This window comes from Anomaloglossus baeobatrachus, unplaced genomic scaffold (genome assembly GCF_048569485.1).
Source record: "Anomaloglossus baeobatrachus isolate aAnoBae1 unplaced genomic scaffold, aAnoBae1.hap1 Scaffold_336, whole genome shotgun sequence".
Lineage (NCBI taxonomy): Eukaryota > Metazoa > Chordata > Amphibia > Anura > Aromobatidae > Anomaloglossus > Anomaloglossus baeobatrachus.
This window is the reverse complement of record NW_027442736.1, coordinates 90,020-114,550: the sequence shown is the minus strand read 5'-3', so window position 1 is coordinate 114,550 and position 24,531 is coordinate 90,020. Positions and strand designations below refer to the sequence as shown.

The window sequence follows — 24,531 nt, the reverse complement described above, 5'->3', positions numbered from 1 at the left end:
GTTTTGGCTTCCATCACCAACAGAACTAATAATTTTTTCCCCTGGCTGTCAAAACTCGTTTTCAATTGCCATTTCTTTGCAGGATTTCACAGGTTTCATAGTGTAGTGGTCATCACGTCTGCTTCACACGCAGAAGGTCCTGGGTTCAATCGCCAGTGAAACCAATCTGTTTTCGCTGTTGAAGTAATTTGCTATCAACCTGTAATATATAAAATTCTTGGTTTCGTTGCCAAATGACAATACATTTTGGCTTCCATCACAAAGAGAACTACTATTTTGGGTTTCTTTTTTATTGTCCATTTTAGCAGAAAACATAATCCCATATTATAAAAATCATGTTTGTTTAAAAATATATAGTTCCCATAAATACAAAAGCAAACGACTAAACTGTGTAGAAAAAAGTAACACATTCAATGTAAACTTCAATTTAAGCAATATCCCTTTGTAGGAATAAAACTGGTAAAATATGTAATAAAAATTGTAAATGTTTCATTACCAAAAATACTTTCCTTCAGCAATAAAAAGGCCCTGTCAGTCACAATTCTGCTCTGCTAGCCAATACACAGTAACTTTTCATCAGGATTCATAGTGTAGTGGTCATCATGTCTGCTTAACACGTAGAAGGTCATCACGTCTGCTTAACACGCAGAAGGTCCTGGGTTTAATCCCCAGTAAAACCAGTCTGTTCTTGGTGTTGAAATAATACCCTATCCAACTGCAATACATGTAGTTCTTGGCTTTGTTGCGGAATTACGGGATGTTTTAGCTTCCATAACCAACAGAACTACGAATTTTTTTTTTCCTGGCAGTCAAATTTCGTCTCTAATTGCCATTACTTTGCAGGAATCACAGGTTTTAAAGTGTGGTGGTCATCAAGTCTGCTTCATATGCAGATCGTTCTGGGTTCAATACCCAGTGAAACCAATCTGTTTTCGGTGTTGAAGTAATTTCCTATCAACCTGTAAAGTATGAAATTCTTGGTTTCGTTGCCAAATGACTATACATTTTGGCTTCTATCACAAGGAGAACTACGATTTTGGGTTTCTTTTTTATTGAACATTTTAGCAGAAAACATAATCCCATATTATAACAATCCTGTTTGTTTCAAAATTTATAGTTCCCATAAATACAAAAGCAAACGATTAAACTGTGTAGAAAAAAGTAACACATTCAATGTAATCTTCAATTTAAGCAATATCCCTTTGTAGGAATAAAACTGGTAAAATATGTAATAAAAATTGTAAATGTTTCATTACCAAAAACACTTTTCTTCAGCAATAAAAAGGCCCCATCAGTTACAATTCTGCTCTGCTTGCCAATACACAGTAACTTTCCAGAAGGTTTTATAGTGTAGTAGTCATCACGTCTGCTTAACACTGGTTCAATCCCCAGTAAAAGCAATCTGTTCTTGGTGTTGAAATAATACCCTATCAAACTACAATATATGAAGTTCTTGGCTTTGTTGCCGAATGATGGGATGTTTTGGCTTCCATCACCAACAGAACTAATAATTTTTTTCCCCTGGCTGTCAAAACTCGTTTTCAATTGCCATTGCTTTGCAGGATTTCACAGGTTTCATAGTGTAGTGGTCATCACGTCTGCTTCACACGCAGAAGGTCCTGGGTTCAATCCCTAGTGAAACCAATCTGTTTTCGCTGTTGAAGTAATTTGCTATCAACCTGTAATATATAAAATTCTTGGTTTCGTTGCCAAATGACAATACATTTTGGCTTCCATCACAAAGGGAACTACTATTTTGGGTTTCTTTTTTATTGTCCATTTTAGCAGAAAACATAATCCCATATTATAAAAATCCTGTTTGTTTAAAAATATATAGTTCCCATAAATACAAAAGCAAATGACTAAACTGTGTAGAAAAAAGTAACACATTCAATGTAAACTTCAATTTAAGCAATATCCCTTTGTAGGAATAAAACTGGTAAAATATGTAATAAAAATTGGAAATGTTTCATTACCAAAAACACTTTTCTTCAGCAATAAAAAGGCCCCATCAGTTACAATTCTGCTCTGCTTGCCAATACACAGTAACTTTCCAGAAGGTTTCATAGTGTAGTAGTCATCACGTCTGCTTAACACTGGTTCAATCCCCAGTAAAAGCAATCTGTTCTTGATGTTGAAATAATACCCTATCAAACTACAATATATGAAGTTCTTGGCTTTGTTGCCGAATGATGGGATGTTTTGGCTTCCATCACCAACAGAACTAATAATTTTTTTCCCCTGGCGGTCAAAACTCGTTTTCAATTGCCATTGCTTTTGCAGGATTTCACAGGTTTCATAGTGTAGTGGTCATCACGTCTGCTTCACACGCAGAAGGTCCTGGGTTCAATCCCCAGTGAAACCAATCCGTTTTCGCTGTTGAAGTAATTTGCTATCAACAGGATTTCACAGGTTTCATAGTGTAGTGGTCATCACGTCTGCTTAACACGCAGAAGGTCCTGGGTTTAATCCCCAGTGAAACCAGTCTCTTCTTGGTGTTGAAATAATACCCTATCCAACTGCAATACATGAAGTTCTTGGCTTTGTTGCCGAATGACGGGATGTTTTAGCTTCCATAACCAACGGAACTACGAATTTTTTTTTTTTCCTGGCAGTCAAATTTCGTCTCTAATTGCCATTACTTTGCAGGAATCACAGGTTTTAAAGTGTGGTGGTCATCAAGTCTGCTTCATATGCAGAACGTTCTGGGTTCAATACCCAGTGAAACCAATCTGTTTTCGGTGTTGAAGTAATTTCCTTTCAACCTGTAAAGTATGAAATTCTTGGTTTCGTTGCCAAATGACAATACATTTTGGCTTCTATCACAAGGAGAACTACGATTTTGGGTTTCTTTTTTATTGAACATTTTAGCAGAAAACATAATCCCATATTATAACAATCCTGTTTGTTTCAAAATTTATAGTTCCCATAAATACAAAAGCAAACGATTAAACTGTGTAGAAAAAAGTAACACATTCAATGTAAACTTCAATTTAAGCAATTTCCCTTTGTAGGAATAAAACTGGTAAAATATGTAATAAAAATTGTAAATGTTTCATTACCAAAAATACTTTTCTTCAGCAATAAAAAGGCCCCATCAGTTACAATTCTGCTCTGCTTGCCAATACACAGTGACTTTCCAGAAGGTTTCATAGTGTAGTAGTCATCACATCTGCTTAACACTGGTTCAATCCCCAGTAAAAGCAATCTGTTCTTGGTGTTGAAATAATACACTATCAAACTACAATATATGAAGTTCTTGGCTTTGTTGCCGAATGATGGGATGTTTTGGCTTCCATCACCAACAGAACTAATAATTTTTTTCCCCTGGCGGTCAAAACTCGTTTTCAATTGCCATTGCTTTGCAGGATTTCACAGGTTTCATAGTGTAGTGGTCATCACGTCTGCTTTACACGCAGAAGGTCCTGGGTTCAATCCCCAGTGAAACCAATCCATTTTCGCTGTTGAAGTAATTTGCTATCAACAGGATTTCACAGGTTTCATAGTGTAGTGGTCATCACGTCTGCTTAACACGCAGAAGGTCCTGGGTTTAATCCCCAGTAAAACCAGTCTGTTCTTGGTGTTGAAATAATACCCTATCAAACTACAATATATGAAGTTCTTGGCTTTGTTGCCGAATGATGGGATGTTTTGGCTTCCATCACCAACAGAACTAATAATTTTTTCCCCTGGCTGTCAAAACTCGTTTTCAATTGCCATTTCTTTGCAGGATTTCACAGGTTTCATAGTGTAGTGGTCATCACGTCTGCTTCACACGCAGAAGGTCCTGGGTTCAATCGCCAGTGAAACCAATCTGTTTTCGCTGTTGAAGTAATTTGCTATCAACCTGTAATATATAAAATTCTTGGTTTCGTTGCCAAATGACAATACATTTTGGCTTCCATCACAAAGAGAACTACTATTTTGGGTTTCTTTTTTATTGTCCATTTTAGCAGAAAACATAATCCCATATTATAAAAATCATGTTTGTTTAAAAATATATAGTTCCCATAAATACAAAAGCAAACGACTAAACTGTGTAGAAAAAAGTAACACATTCAATGTAAACTTCAATTTAAGCAATATCCCTTTGTAGGAATAAAACTGGTAAAATATGTAATAAAAATTGTAAATGTTTCATTACCAAAAATACTTTCCTTCAGCAATAAAAAGGCCCTGTCAGTCACAATTCTGCTCTGCTAGCCAATACACAGTAACTTTTCATCAGGATTCATAGTGTAGTGGTCATCATGTCTGCTTAACACGTAGAAGGTCATCACGTCTGCTTAACACGCAGAAGGTCCTGGGTTTAATCCCCAGTAAAACCAGTCTGTTCTTGGTGTTGAAATAATACCCTATCCAACTGCAATACATGTAGTTCTTGGCTTTGTTGCGGAATGACGGGATGTTTTAGCTTCCATAACCAACAGAACTACGAATTTTTTTTTTCCTGGCAGTCAAATTTCGTCTCTAATTGCCATTACTTTGCAGGAATCACAGGTTTTAAAGTGTGGTGGTCATCAAGTCTGCTTCATATGCAGAACGTTCTGGATTCAATACCCAGTGAAACCAATCTGTTTTCGGTGTTGAAGTAATTTCCTATCAACCTGTAAAGTATGAAATTCTTGGTTTTGTTGCCAAATGACTATACATTTTGGCTTCTATCACAAGGAGAACTACGATTTTGGGTTTCTTTTTTATTGAACATTTTAGCAGAAAACATAATCCCATATTATAACAATCCTGTTTGTTTCAAAATTTATAGTTCCCATAAATACAAAAGCAAACGATTAAACTGTGTGGAAAAAAGTAACACATTCAATGTAATCTTCAATTTAAGCAATATCCCTTTGTAGGAATAAAACTGGTAAAATATGTAATAAAAATTGTAAATGTTTCATTACCAAAAACACTTTTCTTCAGCAATAAAAAGGCCCCATCAGTTACAATTCTGCTCTGCTTGCCAATACACAGTAACTTTCCAGAAGGTTTCATAGTGTAGTAGTCATCACGTCTGCTTAACACTGGTTCAATCCCCAGTAAAAGCAATCTGTTCTTGGTGTTGAAATAATACCCTATCAAACTACAATATATGAAGTTCTTGGCTTTGTTGCCGAATGATGGGATGTTTTGGCTTCCATCACCAACAGAACTAATAATTTTTTTCCCCTGGCTGTCAAAACTCGTTTTCAATTGCCATTGCTTTGCAGGATTTCACAGGTTTCATAGTGTAGTGGTCATCACGTCTGCTTCACACGCAGAAGGTCCTGGGTTCAATCCCTAGTGAAACCAATCTGTTTTCGCTGTTGAAGTAATTTGCTATCAACCTGTAATATATAAAATTCTTGGTTTCGTTGCCAAATGACAATACATTTTGGCTTCCATCACAAAGGGAACTACTATTTTGGGTTTCTTTTTTATTGTCCATTTTAGCAGAAAACATAATCCCATATTATAAAAATCCTGTTTGTTTAAAAATATATAGTTCCCATAAATACAAAAGCAAACGACTAAACTGTGTAGAAAAAAGTAACACATTCAATGTAAACTTCAATTTAAGCAATATCCCTTTGTAGGAATAAAACTGGTAAAATATGTAATAAAAATTGTAAATGTTTCATTACCAAAAATACTTTCCTTCAGCAATAAAAAGGCCCCGTCAGTCACAATTCTGCTCTGCTAGCCAATACACAGTAACTTTTCATCAGGTTTCATAGTGTAGTGGTCATCACGTCTGCTTAACACGCAGAAGGTCCTGGGTTCAATCCCCAGTGAAACCAGTCTCTTCTTGGTGTTGAAATAATACCCTATCAAACTACAATAAATGAAGTTCTTGGCTTTGTTGCCGAATAACTGGATGTTTTGTCTTCCATCACCAACAGAACTTTGAATTTTTTTTTTTTTTCCCTGGGGGTCAAAACTCGTCTCCAATTGCCATTGCTTTGCAGGATTTCACAGGTTTCATAGTGTAGTGGTTATCACGTCTGCTTAACACGCAGAAGGTCCTGGGTTCAATCCCCAGTGAAACCAGTCTCTTCTTGGTGTTGAAATAATACCCTATCCAACTGCAATACATGAAGTTCTTGGCTTTGTTGCCGAATGACGGGATGTTTTAGCTTCCATAACCAACGGAACTACGAATTTTTTTTTTTTCCTGGCAGTCAAATTTCGTCTCTAATTGCCATTACTTTGCAGGAATCACAGGTTTTAAAGTGTGGTGGTCATCAAGTCTGCTTCAAATGCAGAACGTTCTGGGTTCAATACCCAATGAAACCAATCTGTTTTCGGTGTTGAAGTAATTTCCTATCAACCTGTAAAGTATGAAATTCTTGGTTTCGTTGCCAAATGACAATACATTTTGGCTTCTATCACAAGGAGAACTACGATTTTGGGTTTCTTTTTTATTGAACATTTTAGAAGAAAACATAATCCCATATTATAACAATCCTGTTTGTTTCAAAATTTATAGTTCCCATAAATACAAAAGCAAACGATTAAACTGTGTAGAAAAAAGTAACACATTCAATGCAAACTTCAATTTAAGCAATATCCCTTTGTAGGAATAAAACTGGTAAAATATGTAATAAAAATTGTAAATGTTTCATTACCAAAAATACTTTCCTTCAGCAATAAAAAGGCCCCGTCAGTCACAATTCTGCTCTGCTAGCCAATACACAGTAACTTTTTATTAAGATTCATAGTGTAGTGGTCATCAAGTCTGCTTAACACGCAGAAAGTCCTGGGTTTAATCCCCAGTAAAACCAGTCTGTTCTTGGTGTTGAAATAATACCTTATCCAACTACAATACTTGAAGTTCTTGGCTTTGTTGCCGAATGACGGGATGTTTTAGCTTCCATAACCAACAGAACTACGAATTTTTTTTTTTCCTGGCATTTAAAACTCATCTCTAATTGCCATTACTTTGCAGGATTTCACAGGATTTAAAGTGTGGTGGTCATCAATTCTGCTTCATATGCAGAACGTTCTGGATTCAATACCCAGTTAAACCAATCTGTTTTCGATGTTGAAGTAATTTCCTATCAACCTGTAAAGTATGAAATACTTGGTTTCGTTGCCAAATGACAATACATTTTGGCTTCTATCACAAGGAGAACTACGATTTTGGGTTTCTTTTTTATTGAACATTTTAGCAGAAAACATAATCCCATATTATAACAATCCTGTTTGTTTCAAAATTTATAGTTCCCATAAATACAAAAGCAAACGATTAAACTGTGTGGAAAAAAGTAACACATTCAATGTAATCTTCAATTTAAGCAATATCCCTTTGTAGGAATAAAACTGGTAAAATATGTAATAAAAATTGTAAATGTTTCATTACCAAAAACACTTTTCTTCAGCAATAAAAAGGCCCCATCAGTTACAATTCTGCTCTGCTTGCCAATACACAGTAACTTTCCAGAAGGTTTCATAGTGTAGTAGTCATCACGTCTGCTTAACACTGGTTCAATCCCCAGTAAAAGCAATCTGTTCTTGGTGTTGAAATAATACCCTATCAAACTACAATATATGAATTTCTTGGCTTTGTTGCCGAATGATGGGATGTTTTGGCTTCCATCACCAACAGAACTAATAATTTTTTTCCCCTTGCTGTCAAAACTCGTTTTCAATTGCCATTGCTTTGCAGGATTTCACAGGGTTCATAGTGTAGTGGTCATCACGTCTGCTTCACACGCAGAAGGTCCTGGGTTCAATCCCCAGTGAAACCAATCTGTTTTCGCTGTTGAAGTAATTTGCTATCAACCTGTAATATATACATTTCTTGGTTTCGTTGCCAAATGACAATACATTTTGGCTTCCATCACAAAGAGAACTACTATTTTGGGTTTCTTTTTTATTGTCCATTTTAGCAGAAAACATAATCCCATATTATAAAAATCCTGTTTGTTTAAAAATATATAGTTCCCATAAATACAAAAGCAAACGACTAAACTGTGTAGAAAAAAGTAACACATTCATTGTAAACTTCAATTTAAGCAATATCCATTTGTAGGAATAAAACTGGTAAAATATGTAATAAAAATTGTAAATGTTTCATTACCAAAAATACTTTCCTTCAGCAATAAAAAGGCCCTGTCAGTCACAATTCTGCTCTGCTAGCCAATACACAGTAACTTTTCATCAGGATTCATAGTGTAGTGGTCATCATGTCTGCTTAACACGTAGAAGGTCATCACATCTGCTTAACACGCAGAAGGTCCTGGGTTTAATCCCCAGTAAAACCAGTCTGTTCTTGGTGTTGAAATAATACCCTATCCAACTGCAATACATGAAGTTCTTGGCTTTGTTGCCGAATGACGGGATGTTTTAGCTTCCATAACCAACAGAACTACGAATTTTTTTTTTTCCTGGCAGTCAAATTTCGTCTCTAATTGCCATTACTTTGCAGGAATCACAGGTTTTAAAGTGTGGTGGTCGTCAAGTCTGCTTCATATGCAGAACGTTCTGGGTTCAATACCCAGTGAAACCAATCTGTTTTCGGTGTTGAAGTAATTTCCTATCAACCTGTAAAGTATGAAATTCTTGGTTTCGTTGCCAAATGACAATACATTTTGGCTAAATTCTGCTCTGCTTGCCAATACATAGTAACTTTCCAGAAGGTTTCATAGTGTAGTAGTCATCACGTCTGCTTAACACTGGTTCAATCCCCAGTAAAAGCAATCTGTTCTTGGTGTTGAAATAATACCCTATCAAACTACAATATATGAAGTTCTTGGCTTTGTTGCCGAATGATGGGATGTTTTGGCTTCCATCACCAACAGAACTAATCATTTTTTTCCCCTGGCGGTCAAAACTCGTTTTCAATTGCCATTGCTTTGCAGGATTTCACAGGTTTCATAGTGTAGTGGTCATCACGTCTGCTTCACACGCAGAAGGTCCTGGGTTCAATCCCCAGTGAAACCAATCCGTTTTCGCTGTTGAAGTAATTTGCTATCAACAGGTTTTCACAGGTTTCATAGTGTAGTGGTCATCACGTCTGCTTAACACGCAGAAGGTCCTGGGTTTAATCCCCAGTAAAACCAGTCTGTTCTTGGTGTTAAAATAATACCCTATCCAACTGCAATACATGAAGTTCTTGGCTTTGTTGCCGAATGACGGGATGTTTTAGCTTCCATAATTAACAGAACTACGAATTTTTTTTTTTTCCTGGCAGTCAAATTTCGTCTCTAATTGCCATTACTTTGCAGGAATCACAGGTTTTAAAGTGTGGTGGTCATCAAGTCTGCTTCATATGCAGAACGTTCTGGATTCAATACCCAGTTAAACCAATCTGTTTTCGGTGTTGAAGTAATTTCCTATCAACCTGTAAAGTATGAAATTCTTGGTTTCGTTGCCAAATGACAATACATTTTGGCTTCTATCACAAGGAGAACTACGATTTTGGGTTTCTTTTTTATTGAACATTTTAGCAGAAAACATAATCCCATATTATAACAATCCTGTTTGTTTCAAAATTTATAGTTCCCATAAATACAAAAGCAAACGATTAAACTGTGTGGAAAAAAGTAACACATTCAATGTAATCTTCAATTTAAGCAATATCCCTTTGTAGGAATAAAACTGGTAAAATATGTAATAAAAATTGTAAATGTTTCATTACCAAAAACACTTTTCTTCAGCAATAAAAAGGCCCCATCAGTTACAATTCTGCTCTGCTTGCCAATACACAGTAACTTTCCAGAAGGTTTCATAGTGTAGTAGTCATCACGTCTGCTTAACACTGGTTCAATCCCCAGTAAAAGCAATCTGTTCTTGGTGTTGAAATAATACCCTATCAAACTACAATATATGAATTTCTTGGCTTTGTTGCCGAATGATGGGATGTTTTGGCTTCCATCACCAACAGAACTAATAATTTTTTTCCCCTTGCTGTCAAAACTCGTTTTCAATTGCCATTGCTTTGCAGGATTTCACAGGGTTCATAGTGTAGTGGTCATCACGTCTGCTTCACACGCAGAAGGTCCTGGGTTCAATCCCCAGTGAAACCAATCTGTTTTCGCTGTTGAAGTAATTTGCTATCAACCTGTAATATATACATTTCTTGGTTTCGTTGCCAAATGACAATACATTTTGGCTTCCATCACAAAGAGAACTACTATTTTGGGTTTCTTTTTTATTGTCCATTTTAGCAGAAAACATAATCCCATATTATAAAAATCCTGTTTGTTTAAAAATATATAGTTCCCATAAATACAAAAGCAAACGACTAAACTGTGTAGAAAAAAGTAACACATTCAATGTAAACTTCAATTTAAGCAATATCCCTTTGTAGGAATAAAACTGGTAAAATATGTAATAAAAATTGTAAATGTTTCATTACCAAAAATACTTTCCTTCAGCAATAAAAAGGCCCCGTCAGTCACAATTCTGCTCTGCTAGCCAATACACAGTAACTTTTCATCAGGTTTCATAGTGTAGTGGTCATCACGTCTGCTTAACACGCAGAAGGTCCTGGGTTCAATCCCCAGTGAAACCAGTCTCTTCTTGGTGTTGAAATAATACCCTATCAAACTACAATAAATGAAGTTCTTGGCTTTGTTGCCGAATAACTGGATGTTTTGTCTTCCATCACCAACAGAACTTTGAATTTTTTTTTTTTTCCCTGGGGGTCAAAACTCGTCTCCAATTGCCATTGCTTTGCAGGATTTCACAGGTTTCATAGTGTAGTGGTTATCACGTCTGCTTAACACGCAGAAGGTCCTGGGTTCAATCCCCAGTGAAACCAGTCTCTTCTTGGTGTTGAAATAATACCCTATCCAACTGCAATACATGAAGTTCTTGGCTTTGTTGCCGAATGACGGGATGTTTTAGCTTCCATAACCAACGGAACTACGAATTTTTTTTTTTTCCTGGCAGTCAAATTTCGTCTCTAATTGCCATTACTTTGCAGGAATCACAGGTTTTAAAGTGTGGTGGTCATCAAGTCTGCTTCAAATGCAGAACGTTCTGGGTTCAATACCCAATGAAACCAATCTGTTTTCGGTGTTGAAGTAATTTCCTATCAACCTGTAAAGTATGAAATTCTTGGTTTCGTTGCCAAATGACAATACATTTTGGCTTCTATCACAAGGAGAACTACGATTTTGGGTTTCTTTTTTATTGAACATTTTAGAAGAAAACATAATCCCATATTATAACAATCCTGTTTGTTTCAAAATTTATAGTTCCCATAAATACAAAAGCAAACGATTAAACTGTGTAGAAAAAAGTAACACATTCAATGCAAACTTCAATTTAAGCAATATCCCTTTGTAGGAATAAAACTGGTAAAATATGTAATAAAAATTGTAAATGTTTCATTACCAAAAATACTTTCCTTCAGCAATAAAAAGGCCCCGTCAGTCACAATTCTGCTCTGCTAGCCAATACACAGTAACTTTTTATTAAGATTCATAGTGTAGTGGTCATCAAGTCTGCTTAACACGCAGAAAGTCCTGGGTTTAATCCCCAGTAAAACCAGTCTGTTCTTGGTGTTGAAATAATACCTTATCCAACTACAATACTTGAAGTTCTTGGCTTTGTTGCCGAATGACGGGATGTTTTAGCTTCCATAACCAACAGAACTACGAATTTTTTTTTTTCCTGGCATTTAAAACTCATCTCTAATTGCCATTACTTTGCAGGATTTCACAGGATTTAAAGTGTGGTGGTCATCAATTCTGCTTCATATGCAGAACGTTCTGGATTCAATACCCAGTTAAACCAATCTGTTTTCGATGTTGAAGTAATTTCCTATCAACCTGTAAAGTATGAAATACTTGGTTTCGTTGCCAAATGACAATACATTTTGGCTTCTATCACAAGGAGAACTACGATTTTGGGTTTCTTTTTTATTGAACATTTTAGCAGAAAACATAATCCCATATTATAACAATCCTGTTTGTTTCAAAATTTATAGTTCCCATAAATACAAAAGCAAACGATTAAACTGTGTGGAAAAAAGTAACACATTCAATGTAATCTTCAATTTAAGCAATATCCCTTTGTAGGAATAAAACTGGTAAAATATGTAATAAAAATTGTAAATGTTTCATTACCAAAAACACTTTTCTTCAGCAATAAAAAGGCCCCATCAGTTACAATTCTGCTCTGCTTGCCAATACACAGTAACTTTCCAGAAGGTTTCATAGTGTAGTAGTCATCACGTCTGCTTAACACTGGTTCAATCCCCAGTAAAAGCAATCTGTTCTTGGTGTTGAAATAATACCCTATCAAACTACAATATATGAATTTCTTGGCTTTGTTGCCGAATGATGGGATGTTTTGGCTTCCATCACCAACAGAACTAATAATTTTTTTCCCCTTGCTGTCAAAACTCGTTTTCAATTGCCATTGCTTTGCAGGATTTCACAGGGTTCATAGTGTAGTGGTCATCACGTCTGCTTCACACGCAGAAGGTCCTGGGTTCAATCCCCAGTGAAACCAATCTGTTTTCGCTGTTGAAGTAATTTGCTATCAACCTGTAATATATACATTTCTTGGTTTCGTTGCCAAATGACAATACATTTTGGCTTCCATCACAAAGAGAACTACTATTTTGGGTTTCTTTTTTATTGTCCATTTTAGCAGAAAACATAATCCCATATTATAAAAATCCTGTTTGTTTAAAAATATATAGTTCCCGAAAATACAAAAGCAAACGACTAAACTGTGTAGAAAAAAGTAACACATTCAATGTAAACTTCAATTTAAGCAATATCCCTTTGTAGGAATAAAACTGGTAAAATATGTAATAAAAATTGTAAATGTTTCATTACCAAAATACTTTCCTTCAGCAATAAAAAGGCCCCGTCAGTCACAATTCTGCTCTGCTAGCCAATACACAGTAACTTTTCATCAGGTTTCATAGTGTAGTGGTCATCACGTCTGCTTAACACGCAGAAGGTCCTGGGTTCAATCCCCAGTGAAACCAGTCTCTTCTTGGTGTTGAAATAATACCCTATCAAACTACAATAAATGAAGTTCTTGGCTTTGTTGCCGAATAACTGGATGTTTTGTCTTCCATCACCAACAGAACTTTGAATTTTTTTTTTTTTTCCCTGGGGGTCAAAACTCGTCTCCAATTGCCATTGCTTTGCAGGATTTCACAGGTTTCATAGTGTAGTGGTTATCACGTCTGCTTAACACGCAGAAGGTCCTGGGTTCAATCCCCAGTGAAACCAGTCTCTTCTTGGTGTTGAAATAATACCCTATCCAACTGCAATACATGAAGTTCTTGGCTTTGTTGCCGAATGACGGGATGTTTTAGCTTCCATAACCAACGGAACTACGAATTTTTTTTTTTTCCTGGCAGTCAAATTTCGTCTCTAATTGCCATTACTTTGCAGGAATCACAGGTTTTAAAGTGTGGTGGTCATCAAGTCTGCTTCAAATGCAGAACGTTCTGGGTTCAATACCCAATGAAACCAATCTGTTTTCGGTGTTGAAGTAATTTCCTATCAACCTGTAAAGTATGAAATTCTTGGTTTCGTTGCCAAATGACAATACATTTTGGCTTCTATCACAAGGAGAACTACGATTTTGGGTTTCTTTTTTATTGAACATTTTAGAAGAAAACATAATCCCATATTATAACAATCCTGTTTGTTTCAAAATTTATAGTTTCCATAAATACAAAAGCAAACGATTAAACTGTGTAGAAAAAAGTAACACATTCAATGCAAACTTCAATTTAAGCAATATCCCTTTGTAGGAATAAAACTGGTAAAATATGTAATAAAAATTGTAAATGTTTCATTACCAAAAATACTTTCCTTCAGCAATAAAAAGGCCCCGTCAGTCACAATTCTGCTCTGCTAGCCAATACACAGTAACTTTTTATTAAGATTCATAGTGTAGTGGTCATCAAGTCTGCTTAACACGCAGAAAGTCCTGGGTTTAATCCCCAGTAAAACCAGTCTGTTCTTGGTGTTGAAATAATACCTTATCCAACTACAATACTTGAAGTTCTTGGCTTTGTTGCCGAATGACGGGATGTTTTAGCTTCCATAACCAACAGAACTACGAATTTTTTTTTTTCCTGGCATTTAAAACTCATCTCTAATTGCCATTACTTTGCAGGATTTCACAGGATTTAAAGTGTGGTGGTCATCAATTCTGCTTCATATGCAGAACGTTCTGGATTCAATACCCAGTTAAACCAATCTGTTTTCGATGTTGAAGTAATTTCCTATCAACCTGTAAAGTATGAAATACTTGGTTTCGTTGCCAAATGACAATACATTTTGGCTTCTATCACAAGGAGAACTACGATTTTGGGTTTCTTTTTTATTGAACATTTTAGCAGAAAACATAATCCCATATTATAACAATCCTGTTTGTTTCAAAATTTATAGTTCCCATAAATACAAAAGCAAACGATTAAACTGTGTGGAAAAAAGTAACACATTCAATGTAATCTTCAATTTAAGCAATATCCCTTTGTAGGAATAAAACTGGTAAAATATGTAATAAAAATTGTAAATGTTTCATTACCAAAAACACTTTTCTTCAGCAATAAAAAGGCCCCATCAGTTACAATTCTGCTCTGCTTGCCAATACACAGTAACTTTCCAGAAGGTTTCATAGTGTAGTAGTCATCACGTCTGCTTAACACTGGTTCAATCCCCAGTAAAAGCAATCTGTTCTTGGTGTTGAAATAATACCCTATCAAACTACAATATATGAATTTCTTGGCTTTGTTGCCGAATGATGGGATGTTTTGGCTTCCATCACCAACAGAACTAATAATTTTTTTCCCCTTGCTCTCAAAACTCGTTTTCAATTGCCATTGCTTTGCAGGATTTCACAGGGTTCATAGTGTAGTGGTCATCACGTCTGCTTCACACGCAGAAGGTCCTGGGTTCAATCCCCAGTGAAACCAATCTGTTTTCGCTGTTGAAGTAATTTGCTATCAACCTGTAATATATACATTTCTTGGTTTCGTTGCCAAATGACAATACATTTTGGCTTCCATCACAAAGAGAACTACTATTTTGGGTTTCTTTTTTATTGTCCATTTTAGCAGAAAACATAATCCCATATTATAAAAATCCTGTTTGTTTAAAAATATATAGTTCCCGAAAATACAAAAGCAAACGACTAAACTGTGTAGAAAAAAGTAACACATTCAATGTAAACTTCAATTTAAGCAATATCCCTTTGTAGGAATAAAACTGGTAAAATATGTAATAAAAATTGTAAATGTTTCATTACCAAAATACTTTCCTTCAGCAATAAAAAGGCCCCGTCAGTCACAATTCTGCTCTGCTAGCCAATACACAGTAACTTTTCATCAGGTTTCATAGTGTAGTGGTCATCACGTCTGCTTAACACGCAGAAGGTCCTGGGTTCAATCCCCAGTGAAACCAGTCTCTTCTTGGTGTTGAAATAATACCCTATCAAACTACAATAAATGAAGTTCTTGGCTTTGTTGCCGAATAACTGGATGTTTTGTCTTCCATCACCAACAGAACTTTGAATTTTTTTTTTTTTTTCCCTGGCGGTCAAAACTCGTCTCCAATTGCCATTGCTTTGCAGGATTTCACAGGTTTCATAGTGTAGTGGTTATCACGTCTGCTTAACACGCAGAAGGTCCTGGGTTCAATCCCCAGTGAAACCAGTCTCTTCTTGGTGTTGAAATAATACCCTATCCAACTGCAATACATGAAGTTCTTGGCTTTGTTGCCGAATGACGGGATGTTTTAGCTTCCATAACCAACGGAACTACGAATTTTTTTTTTTTCCTGGCAGTCAAATTTCGTCTCTAATTGCCATTACTTTGCAGGAGTCACAGGTTTTAAAGTGTGGTGGTCATCAAGTCTGCTTCAAATGCAGAACGTTCTGGGTTCAATACCCAATGAAACCAATCTGTTTTCGGTGTTGAAGTAATTTCCTATCAACCTGTAAAGTATGAAATTCTTGGTTTCGTTGCCAAATGACAATACATTTTGGCTTCTATCACAAGGAGAACTACGATTTTGGGTTTCTTTTTTATTGAACATTTTAGAAGAAAACATAATCCCATATTATAACAATCCTGTTTGTTTCAAAATTTATAGTTCCCATAAATACAAAAGCAAACGATTAAACTGTGTAGAAAAAAGTAACACATTCAATGCAAACTTCAATTTAAGCAATATCCCTTTGTAGGAATAAAACTGGTAAAATATGTAATAAAAATTGTAAATGTTTCATTACCAAAAATACTTTCCTTCAGCAATAAAAAGGCCCCGTCAGTCACAATTCTGCTCTGCTAGCCAATACACAGTAACTTTTTATTAAGATTCATAGTGTAGTGGTCATCAAGTCTGCTTAACACGCAGAAAGTCCTGGGTTTAATCCCCAGTAAAACCAGTCTGTTCTTGGTGTTGAAATAATACCTTATCCAACTACAATACATGAAGTTCTTGGCTTTGTTGCCGAATGACGGGATGTTTTAGCTTCCATAACCAACAGAACTACGAATTTTTTTTTTCCTGGCATTTAAAACTCATCTCTAATTGCCATTACTTTGCAGGATTTCACAGGATTTAAAGTGTGGTGGTCATCAATTCTGCTTCATATGCAGAACGTTCTGGATTCAATACCCAGTTAAACCAATCTGTTTTCGATGTTGAAGTAATTTCCTATCAACCTGTAAAGTATGAAATACTTGGTTTCGTTGCCAAATGACAATACATTTTGGCTTCTATCACAAGGAGAACTACGATTTTGGGTTTCTTTTTTATTGAACATTTTAGCAGAAAACATAATCCCATATTATAAAAAAACCTGTTTGTTTTAAAATATATAGTTCCCATAAATACAAAAGCAAACTACTAAACTATGTAGAAAAAAGTAACACATTCAATGTAAACTTCAATTTAAGCAATATCCCTTTGTAGGAATAAAACTCGTAAAATATGTAATAAAAATTAGAAATGTTTCATTGCCAAAAATACTTTCCTTCAGCAATAAAAAGGCCCTGTCAGTCACAATTCTGCTCTGCTAGCCAATATACAGTAACTTTTCATCAGGATTCATAGTGTAGTGGTCATCATGTCTGCTTAACACGTAGAAGGTCCTGGGTTTAATCCCCAGTAAAACCAGTCTGTTCTTGGTGTTGAAATAATACCCTATCAAACTACAATATATGAAGTTCTTGGCTTTGTTGCAGAATGATGGGATGTTTTGGCTTCCATCACCAACAGAACTAAGAATTTTTTTTTTTCCCAGGCGGTCAAAACTCGTCTCCAATTGCCATTGCTTTGCAGGATTTCACAGGTTTCATAGTGTAGTGGTCATCACGTCTGCTTAACACGCAGAAGGTCCTGGGTTCAATCCCCAGTGAAACCAGTCTCTTCTTGGTGTTGAAATAATACCCTATCCAACTGCAATACATGAAGTTCTTGGCTTTGTTGCCGAATGACGGGATGTTTTAGCTTCCATAACCAACAGAACTACGAATTTTTTTTTTTTCCTGGCAGTCAAATTTCGTCTCTAATTGCCATTACTTTGCAGGAATCACAGGTTTTAAAGTGTGGTGGTCATCAATACCCAGTGAAACCAATCTGTTTTCGGTGTTGAAGTAATTTCCTATCAACCTGTAAAGTATGAAATTCTTGGTTTCGTTGCCAAATGACTATACATTTTGGCTTCTATCACAAGGAGAACTACGATTTTGCGTTTCTTTTTTATTGAACATTTTAGCAGAAAACATAATCCCATATTATAACAATCCTGTTTGTTTCAAAATTTATAGTTCCCATATATACAAAAGCAAACGATTAAACTGTGTAGAAAAAAGTAACACATTCAATGTAAACTTCGATTTAAGCAATATCCCTTTGTAGGAATAAAACTGGTAAAATATGTAATAAAAATTGTAAATGTTTCATTACCAAAAACACTTTTCTTCAGCAATAAAAAGGCCCCATCAGTTACAATTCTGCTCTGCTTGCCAAAACACAGTAACTTTCCAGAAGGTTTCATAGTGTAGTAGTCATCACATCTGCTTAACACTGGTTCAATCCCCAGTAAAAGCAATCTGTTCTTGGTGTTGAAATAATACCTTATCAAACTACAATATATGAAGTTCTTGGCTTTGTTGCCGAATGATGGGATGTTTTGGCTTCCATCACCAACAGAACTAATAATTTTTTTCCCCTGGCGGTCAAAACTTGTTTTCAATTGCCATTGCTTTGCAGGATTTCACAGGTTTCATAGTGTAGTGGTCATCACGTCTGCTTCACTCGCAGAAGGTCCTGGGTTCAATCCCCAGTGAAACCAATCTGTTTTCGCTGTTGAAGTAATTTGCTATCAACAGGATTTCACAGGTTTTATAGTGTAGTGGTCATCACGTCTGCTTAACACGCAGAAGGTCCTGGGTTTAATCCCCAGTAAAAACCAGTCTGTTCTTGGTGTTGAAATAATACCCTATCCAACTGCAATACATGAAGTTCTTGGCTTTGTTGCCAAATGACGGGATGTTTTAGCTTCCATAACCAACAGAACTACGAATTTTTTTTTTCCTGGCAGTCAAATTTCGTCTCTAATTGCAATTACTTTGCAGGAATCACCGGTTTTAAAGTATGGTGGTCATCAAGTTTGCTTCATATGCAGAACGTTCTCGGTTCAATACCCAGTGAAACCAATCTGTTTTCGGTGTTATAGTAATTTCCTATTAACATGTAAAGTATGAAATTCTTGGTTTCGTTGCCAAATGACAATACATTTTGGCTTCTATCACAAGGAGAACTACGATTTTGGGTTTCTTTTTTATTGAACATTTTAGCAGAAAACATAATCCCATATTATAACAATCCTGTTTGTTTCAAAATTTATAGTTTCCATAAATACAAAAGCAAACGATTAAACTGTGTAGAAAAAAGTAACACATTCAATGCAAACTTCAATTTAAGCAATATCCCTTTGTAGGAATAAAACTGGTAAAATATGTAATAAAAATTGTAAATGTTTCATTACCAAAAATACTTTCCTTCAGCAATAAAAAGGCCCCGTCAGTCACAATTCTGCTCTGCTAGCCAATACACAGTAACTTTTCATCAGGTTTCATAGTGTAGTGGTCATCACGTCTGCTTAACACGCAGAAGGTCCTGGGTTCAATCCCCAGTGAAACCAGTCTCTTCTTGGTGTTGAAATAATACCCTATCAAACTACAATAAATGAAGTTCTTGGCTTTGTTGCCGAATAACTGGATGTTTTGTCTTCCATCACCAACAGAACTTTGAATTTTTTTTTTTTTTCCCTGGGGGTCAAAACTCGTCTCCAATTGCCATTGCTTTGCAGGATTTCACAGGTTTCATAGTGTAGTGGTTATCACGTCTGCTTAACACGCAGAAGGTCCTGGGTTCAATCCCCAGTGAAACCAGTCTCTTCTTGGTGTTGAAATAATACCCTATCCAACTGCAATACATGAAGTTCTTGGCTTTGTTGCCGAATGACGGGATGTTTTAGCTTCCATAACCAACGGAACTACGAATTTTTTTTTTTTCCTGGCAGTCAAATTTCGTCTCTAATTGCCATTACTTTGCAGGAATCACAGGTTTTAAAGTGTGGTGGTCATCAAGTCTGCTTCAAATGCAGAACGTTCTGGGTTCAATACCCAATGAAACCAATCTGTTTTCGGTGTTGAAGTAATTTCCTATCAACCTGTAAAGTATGAAATTCTTGGTTTCGTTGCCAAATGACAATACATTTTGGCTTCTATCACAAGGAGAACTACGATTTTGGGTTTCTTTTTTATTGAACATTTTAGAAGAAAACATAATCCCATATTATAACAATCCTGTTTGTTTCAAAATTTATAGTTTCCATAAATACAAAAGCAAACGATTAAACTGTGTAGAAAAAAGTAACACATTCAATGCAAACTTCAATTTAAGCAATATCCCTTTGTAGGAATAAAACTGGTAAAATATGTAATAAAAATTGTAAATGTTTCATTACCAAAAATACTTTCCTTCAGCAATAAAAAGGCCCCGTCAGTCACAATTCTGCTCTGCTAGCCAATACACAGTAACTTTTTATTAAGATTCATAGTGTAGTGGTCATCAAGTCTGCTTAACACGCAGAAAGTCCTGGGTTTAATCCCCAGTAAAACCAGTCTGTTCTTGGTGTTGAAATAATACCTTATCCAACTACAATACTTGAAGTTCTTGGCTTTGTTGCCGAATGACGGGATGTTTTAGCTTCCATAACCAACAGAACTACGAATTTTTTTTTTTCCTGGCATTTAAAACTCATCTCTAATTGCCATTACTTTGCAGGATTTCACAGGATTTAAAGTGTGGTGGTCATCAATTCTGCTTCATATGCAGAACGTTCTGGATTCAATACCCAGTTAAACCAATCTGTTTTCGATGTTGAAGTAATTTCCTATCAACCTGTAAAGTATGAAATACTTGGTTTCGTTGCCAAATGACAATACATTTTGGCTTCTATCACAAGGAGAACTACGATTTTGGGTTTCTTTTTTATTGAACATTTTAGCAGAAAACATAATCCCATATTATAACAATCCTGTTTGTTTCAAAATTTATAGTTCCCATAAATACAAAAGCAAACGATTAAACTGTGTGGAAAAAAGTAACACATTCAATGTAATCTTCAATTTAAGCAATATCCCTTTGTAGGAATAAAACTGGTAAAATATGTAATAAAAATTGTAAATGTTTCATTACCAAAAACACTTTTCTTCAGCAATAAAAAGGCCCCATCAGTTACAATTCTGCTCTGCTTGCCAATACACAGTAACTTTCCAGAAGGTTTCATAGTGTAGTAGTCATCACGTCTGCTTAACACTGGTTCAATCCCCAGTAAAAGCAATCTGTTCTTGGTGTTGAAATAATACCCTATCAAACTACAATATATGAATTTCTTGGCTTTGTTGCCGAATGATGGGATGTTTTGGCTTCCATCACCAACAGAACTAATAATTTTTTTCCCCTTGCTCTCAAAACTCGTTTTCAATTGCCATTGCTTTGCAGGATTTCACAGGGTTCATAGTGTAGTGGTCATCACGTCTGCTTCACACGCAGAAGGTCCTGGGTTCAATCCCCAGTGAAACCAATCTGTTTTCGCTGTTGAAGTAATTTGCTATCAACCTGTAATATATACATTTCTTGGTTTCGTTGCCAAATGACAATACATTTTGGCTTCCATCACAAAGAGAACTACTATTTTGGGTTTCTTTTTTATTGTCCATTTTAGCAGAAAACATAATCCCATATTATAAAAATCCTGTTTGTTTAAAAATATATAGTTCCCGAAAATACAAAAGCAAACGACTAAACTGTGTAGAAAAAAGTAACACATTCAATGTAAACTTCAATTTAAGCAATATCCCTTTGTAGGAATAAAACTGGTAAAATATGTAATAAAAATTGTAAATGTTTCATTACCAAAATACTTTCCTTCAGCAATAAAAAGGCCCCGTCAGTCACAATTCTGCTCTGCTAGCCAATACACAGTAACTTTTCATCAGGTTTCATAGTGTAGTGGTCATCACGTCTGCTTAACACGCAGAAGGTCCTGGGTTCAATCCCCAGTGAAACCAGTCTCTTCTTGGTGTTGAAATAATACCCTATCAAACTACAATAAATGAAGTTCTTGGCTTTGTTGCCGAATAACTGGATGTTTTGTCTTCCATCACCAACAGAACTTTGAATTTTTTTTTTTTTTCCCTGGCGGTCAAAACTCGTCTCCAATTGCCATTGCTTTGCAGGATTTCACAGGTTTCATAGTGTAGTGGTTATCACGTCTGCTTAACACGCAGAAGGTCCTGGGTTCAATCCCCAGTGAAACCAGTCTCTTCTTGGTGTTGAAATAATACCCTATCCAACTGCAATACATGAAGTTCTTGGCTTTGTTGCCGAATGACGGGATGTTTTAGCTTCCATAACCAACGGAACTACGAATTTTTTTTTTTTCCTGGCAGTCAAATTTCGTCTCTAATTGCCATTACTTTGCAGGAGTCACAGGTTTTAAAGTGTGGTGGTCATCAAGTCTGCTTCAAATGCAGAACGTTCTGGGTTCAATACCCAATGAAACCAATCTGTTTTCGGTGTTGAAGTAATTTCCTATCAACCTGTAAAGTATGAAATTCTTGGTTTCGTTGCCAAATGACAATACATTTTGGCTTCTATCACAAGGAGAACTACGATTTTGGGTTTCTTTTTTATTGAACATTTTAGAAGAAAACATAATCCCATATTATAACAATCCTGTTTGTTTCAAAATTTATAGTTCCCATAAATACAAAAGCAAACGATTAAACTGTGTAGAAAAAAGTAACACATTCAATGCAAACTTCAATTTAAGCAATATCCCTTTGTAGGAATAAAACTGGTAAAATATGTAATAAAAATTGTAAATGTTTCATTACCAAAAATACTTTCCTTCAGCAATAAAAAGGCCCCGTCAGTCACAATTCTGCTCTGCTAGCCAATACACAGTAACTTTTTATTAAGATTCATAGTGTAGTGGTCATCAAGTCTGCTTAACACGCAGAAAGTCCTGGGTTTAATCCCCAGTAAAACCAGTCTGTTCTTGGTGTTGAAATAATACCTTATCCAACTACAATACATGAAGTTCTTGGCTTTGTTGCCGAATGACGGGATGTTTTAGCTTCCATAACCAACAGAACTACGAATTTTTTTTTTTCCTGGCATTTAAAACTCATCTCTAATTGCCATTACTTTGCAGGATTTCACAGGATTTAAAGTGTGGTGGTCATCAATTCTGCTTCATATGCAGAACGTTCTGGATTCAATACCCAGTTAAACCAATCTGTTTTCGATGTTGAAGTAATTTCCTATCAACCTGTAAAGTATGAAATACTTGGTTTCGTTGCCAAATGACAATACATTTTGGCTTCTATCACAAGGAGAACTACGATTTTGGGTTTCTTTTTTATTGAACATTTTAGCAGAAAACATAATCCCATATTATAAAAAAACCTGTTTGTTTTAAAATATATAGTTCCCATAAATACAAAAGCAAACTACTAAACTATGTAGAAAAAAGTAACACATTCAATGTAAACTTCAATTTAAGCAATATCCCTTTGTAGGAATAAAACTCGTAAAATATGTAATAAAAATTAGAAATGTTTCATTGCCAAAAATACTTTCCTTCAGCAATAAAAAGGCCCTGTCAGTCACAATTCTGCTCTGCTAGCCAATATACAGTAACTTTTCATCAGGATTCATAGTGTAGTGGTCATCATGTCTGCTTAACACGTAGAAGGTCCTGGGTTTAATCCCCAGTAAAACCAGTCTGTTCTTGGTGTTGAAATAATACCCTATCAAACTACAATATATGAAGTTCTTGGCTTTGTTGCAGAATGATGGGATGTTTTGGCTTCCATCACCAACAGAACTAAGAATTTTTTTTTTTCCCAGGCGGTCAAAACTCGTCTCCAATTGCCATTGCTTTGCAGGATTTCACAGGTTTCATAGTGTAGTGGTCATCACGTCTGCTTAACACGCAGAAGGTCCTGGGTTCAATCCCCAGTGAAACCAGTCTCTTCTTGGTGTTGAAATAATACCCTATCCAACTGCAATACATGAAGTTCTTGGCTTTGTTGCCGAATGACGGGATGTTTTAGCTTCCATAACCAACAGAACTACGAATTTTTTTTTTTTCCTGGCAGTCAAATTTCGTCTCTAATTGCCATTACTTTGCAGGAATCACAGGTTTTAAAGTGTGGTGGTCATCAATACCCAGTGAAACCAATCTGTTTTCGGTGTTGAAGTAATTTCCTATCAACCTGTAAAGTATGAAATTCTTGGTTTCGTTGCCAAATGACTATACATTTTGGCTTCTATCACAAGGAGAACTACGATTTTGCGTTTCTTTTTTATTGAACATTTTAGCAGAAAACATAATCCCATATTATAACAATCCTGTTTGTTTCAAAATTTATAGTTCCCATATATACAAAAGCAAACGATTAAACTGTGTAGAAAAAAGTAACACATTCAATGTAAACTTCGATTTAAGCAATATCCCTTTGTAGGAATAAAACTGGTAAAATATGTAATAAAAATTGTAAATGTTTCATTACCAAAAACACTTTTCTTCAGCAATAAAAAGGCCCCATCAGTTACAATTCTGCTCTGCTTGCCAAAACACAGTAACTTTCCAGAAGGTTTCATAGTGTAGTAGTCATCACATCTGCTTAACACTGGTTCAATCCCCAGTAAAAGCAATCTGTTCTTGGTGTTGAAATAATACCTTATCAAACTACAATATATGAAGTTCTTGGCTTTGTTGCCGAATGATGGGATGTTTTGGCTTCCATCACCAACAGAACTAATAATTTTTTTCCCCTGGCGGTCAAAACTTGTTTTCAATTGCCATTGCTTTGCAGGATTTCACAGGTTTCATAGTGTAGTGGTCATCACGTCTGCTTCACTCGCAGAAGGTCCTGGGTTCAATCCCCAGTGAAACCAATCTGTTTTCGCTGTTGAAGTAATTTGCTATCAACAGGATTTCACAGGTTTTATAGTGTAGTGGTCATCACGT

The 24,531-nt window shown here is 35.7% G+C and overlaps 17 non-coding genes across 17 annotated transcripts; all 17 read left to right on the top strand.

Moving 5' to 3' along the window:
* The first annotated feature begins 2,292 nt into the window (after window positions 1-2,292).
* TRNAV-CAC (transfer RNA valine (anticodon CAC)) lies at window positions 2,293-2,365 on the top strand. Its single transcript has one exon. It is a non-coding gene; the product is annotated as a tRNA-Val (tRNA).
* Window positions 2,366-3,377: 1,012 nt separating this feature from the next.
* Window positions 3,378-3,450, top strand: TRNAV-UAC (transfer RNA valine (anticodon UAC)). Its single transcript has one exon. It is a non-coding gene; the product is annotated as a tRNA-Val (tRNA).
* A 2,257-nt stretch (window positions 3,451-5,707) lies between these two features.
* TRNAV-AAC (transfer RNA valine (anticodon AAC)) lies at window positions 5,708-5,780 on the top strand. Its single transcript has one exon. It is a non-coding gene; the product is annotated as a tRNA-Val (tRNA).
* A 177-nt stretch (window positions 5,781-5,957) lies between these two features.
* TRNAV-AAC (transfer RNA valine (anticodon AAC)) lies at window positions 5,958-6,030 on the top strand. Its single transcript has one exon. It is a non-coding gene; the product is annotated as a tRNA-Val (tRNA).
* A 2,822-nt stretch (window positions 6,031-8,852) lies between these two features.
* On the top strand, window positions 8,853-8,925 carry TRNAV-CAC (transfer RNA valine (anticodon CAC)). Its single transcript has one exon. It is a non-coding gene; the product is annotated as a tRNA-Val (tRNA).
* A 1,500-nt stretch (window positions 8,926-10,425) lies between these two features.
* On the top strand, window positions 10,426-10,498 carry TRNAV-AAC (transfer RNA valine (anticodon AAC)). The gene has a single exon. It is a non-coding gene; the product is annotated as a tRNA-Val (tRNA).
* A 176-nt stretch (window positions 10,499-10,674) lies between these two features.
* On the top strand, window positions 10,675-10,747 carry TRNAV-AAC (transfer RNA valine (anticodon AAC)). Its single transcript has one exon. It is a non-coding gene; the product is annotated as a tRNA-Val (tRNA).
* A 2,114-nt stretch (window positions 10,748-12,861) lies between these two features.
* Window positions 12,862-12,934, top strand: TRNAV-AAC (transfer RNA valine (anticodon AAC)). The gene has a single exon. It is a non-coding gene; the product is annotated as a tRNA-Val (tRNA).
* Window positions 12,935-13,111: 177 nt separating this feature from the next.
* Window positions 13,112-13,184, top strand: TRNAV-AAC (transfer RNA valine (anticodon AAC)). Its single transcript has one exon. It is a non-coding gene; the product is annotated as a tRNA-Val (tRNA).
* A 2,114-nt stretch (window positions 13,185-15,298) lies between these two features.
* On the top strand, window positions 15,299-15,371 carry TRNAV-AAC (transfer RNA valine (anticodon AAC)). The gene has a single exon. It is a non-coding gene; the product is annotated as a tRNA-Val (tRNA).
* A 178-nt stretch (window positions 15,372-15,549) lies between these two features.
* TRNAV-AAC (transfer RNA valine (anticodon AAC)) lies at window positions 15,550-15,622 on the top strand. Its single transcript has one exon. It is a non-coding gene; the product is annotated as a tRNA-Val (tRNA).
* Window positions 15,623-17,264: 1,642 nt separating this feature from the next.
* Window positions 17,265-17,337, top strand: TRNAV-AAC (transfer RNA valine (anticodon AAC)). Its single transcript has one exon. It is a non-coding gene; the product is annotated as a tRNA-Val (tRNA).
* A 1,712-nt stretch (window positions 17,338-19,049) lies between these two features.
* On the top strand, window positions 19,050-19,122 carry TRNAV-AAC (transfer RNA valine (anticodon AAC)). Its single transcript has one exon. It is a non-coding gene; the product is annotated as a tRNA-Val (tRNA).
* Window positions 19,123-19,299: 177 nt separating this feature from the next.
* Window positions 19,300-19,372, top strand: TRNAV-AAC (transfer RNA valine (anticodon AAC)). The gene has a single exon. It is a non-coding gene; the product is annotated as a tRNA-Val (tRNA).
* A 2,114-nt stretch (window positions 19,373-21,486) lies between these two features.
* TRNAV-AAC (transfer RNA valine (anticodon AAC)) lies at window positions 21,487-21,559 on the top strand. The gene has a single exon. It is a non-coding gene; the product is annotated as a tRNA-Val (tRNA).
* Window positions 21,560-21,736: 177 nt separating this feature from the next.
* Window positions 21,737-21,809, top strand: TRNAV-AAC (transfer RNA valine (anticodon AAC)). Its single transcript has one exon. It is a non-coding gene; the product is annotated as a tRNA-Val (tRNA).
* A 1,643-nt stretch (window positions 21,810-23,452) lies between these two features.
* TRNAV-AAC (transfer RNA valine (anticodon AAC)) lies at window positions 23,453-23,525 on the top strand. Its single transcript has one exon. It is a non-coding gene; the product is annotated as a tRNA-Val (tRNA).
* The last annotated feature ends 1,006 nt before the right edge of the window (window positions 23,526-24,531 follow it).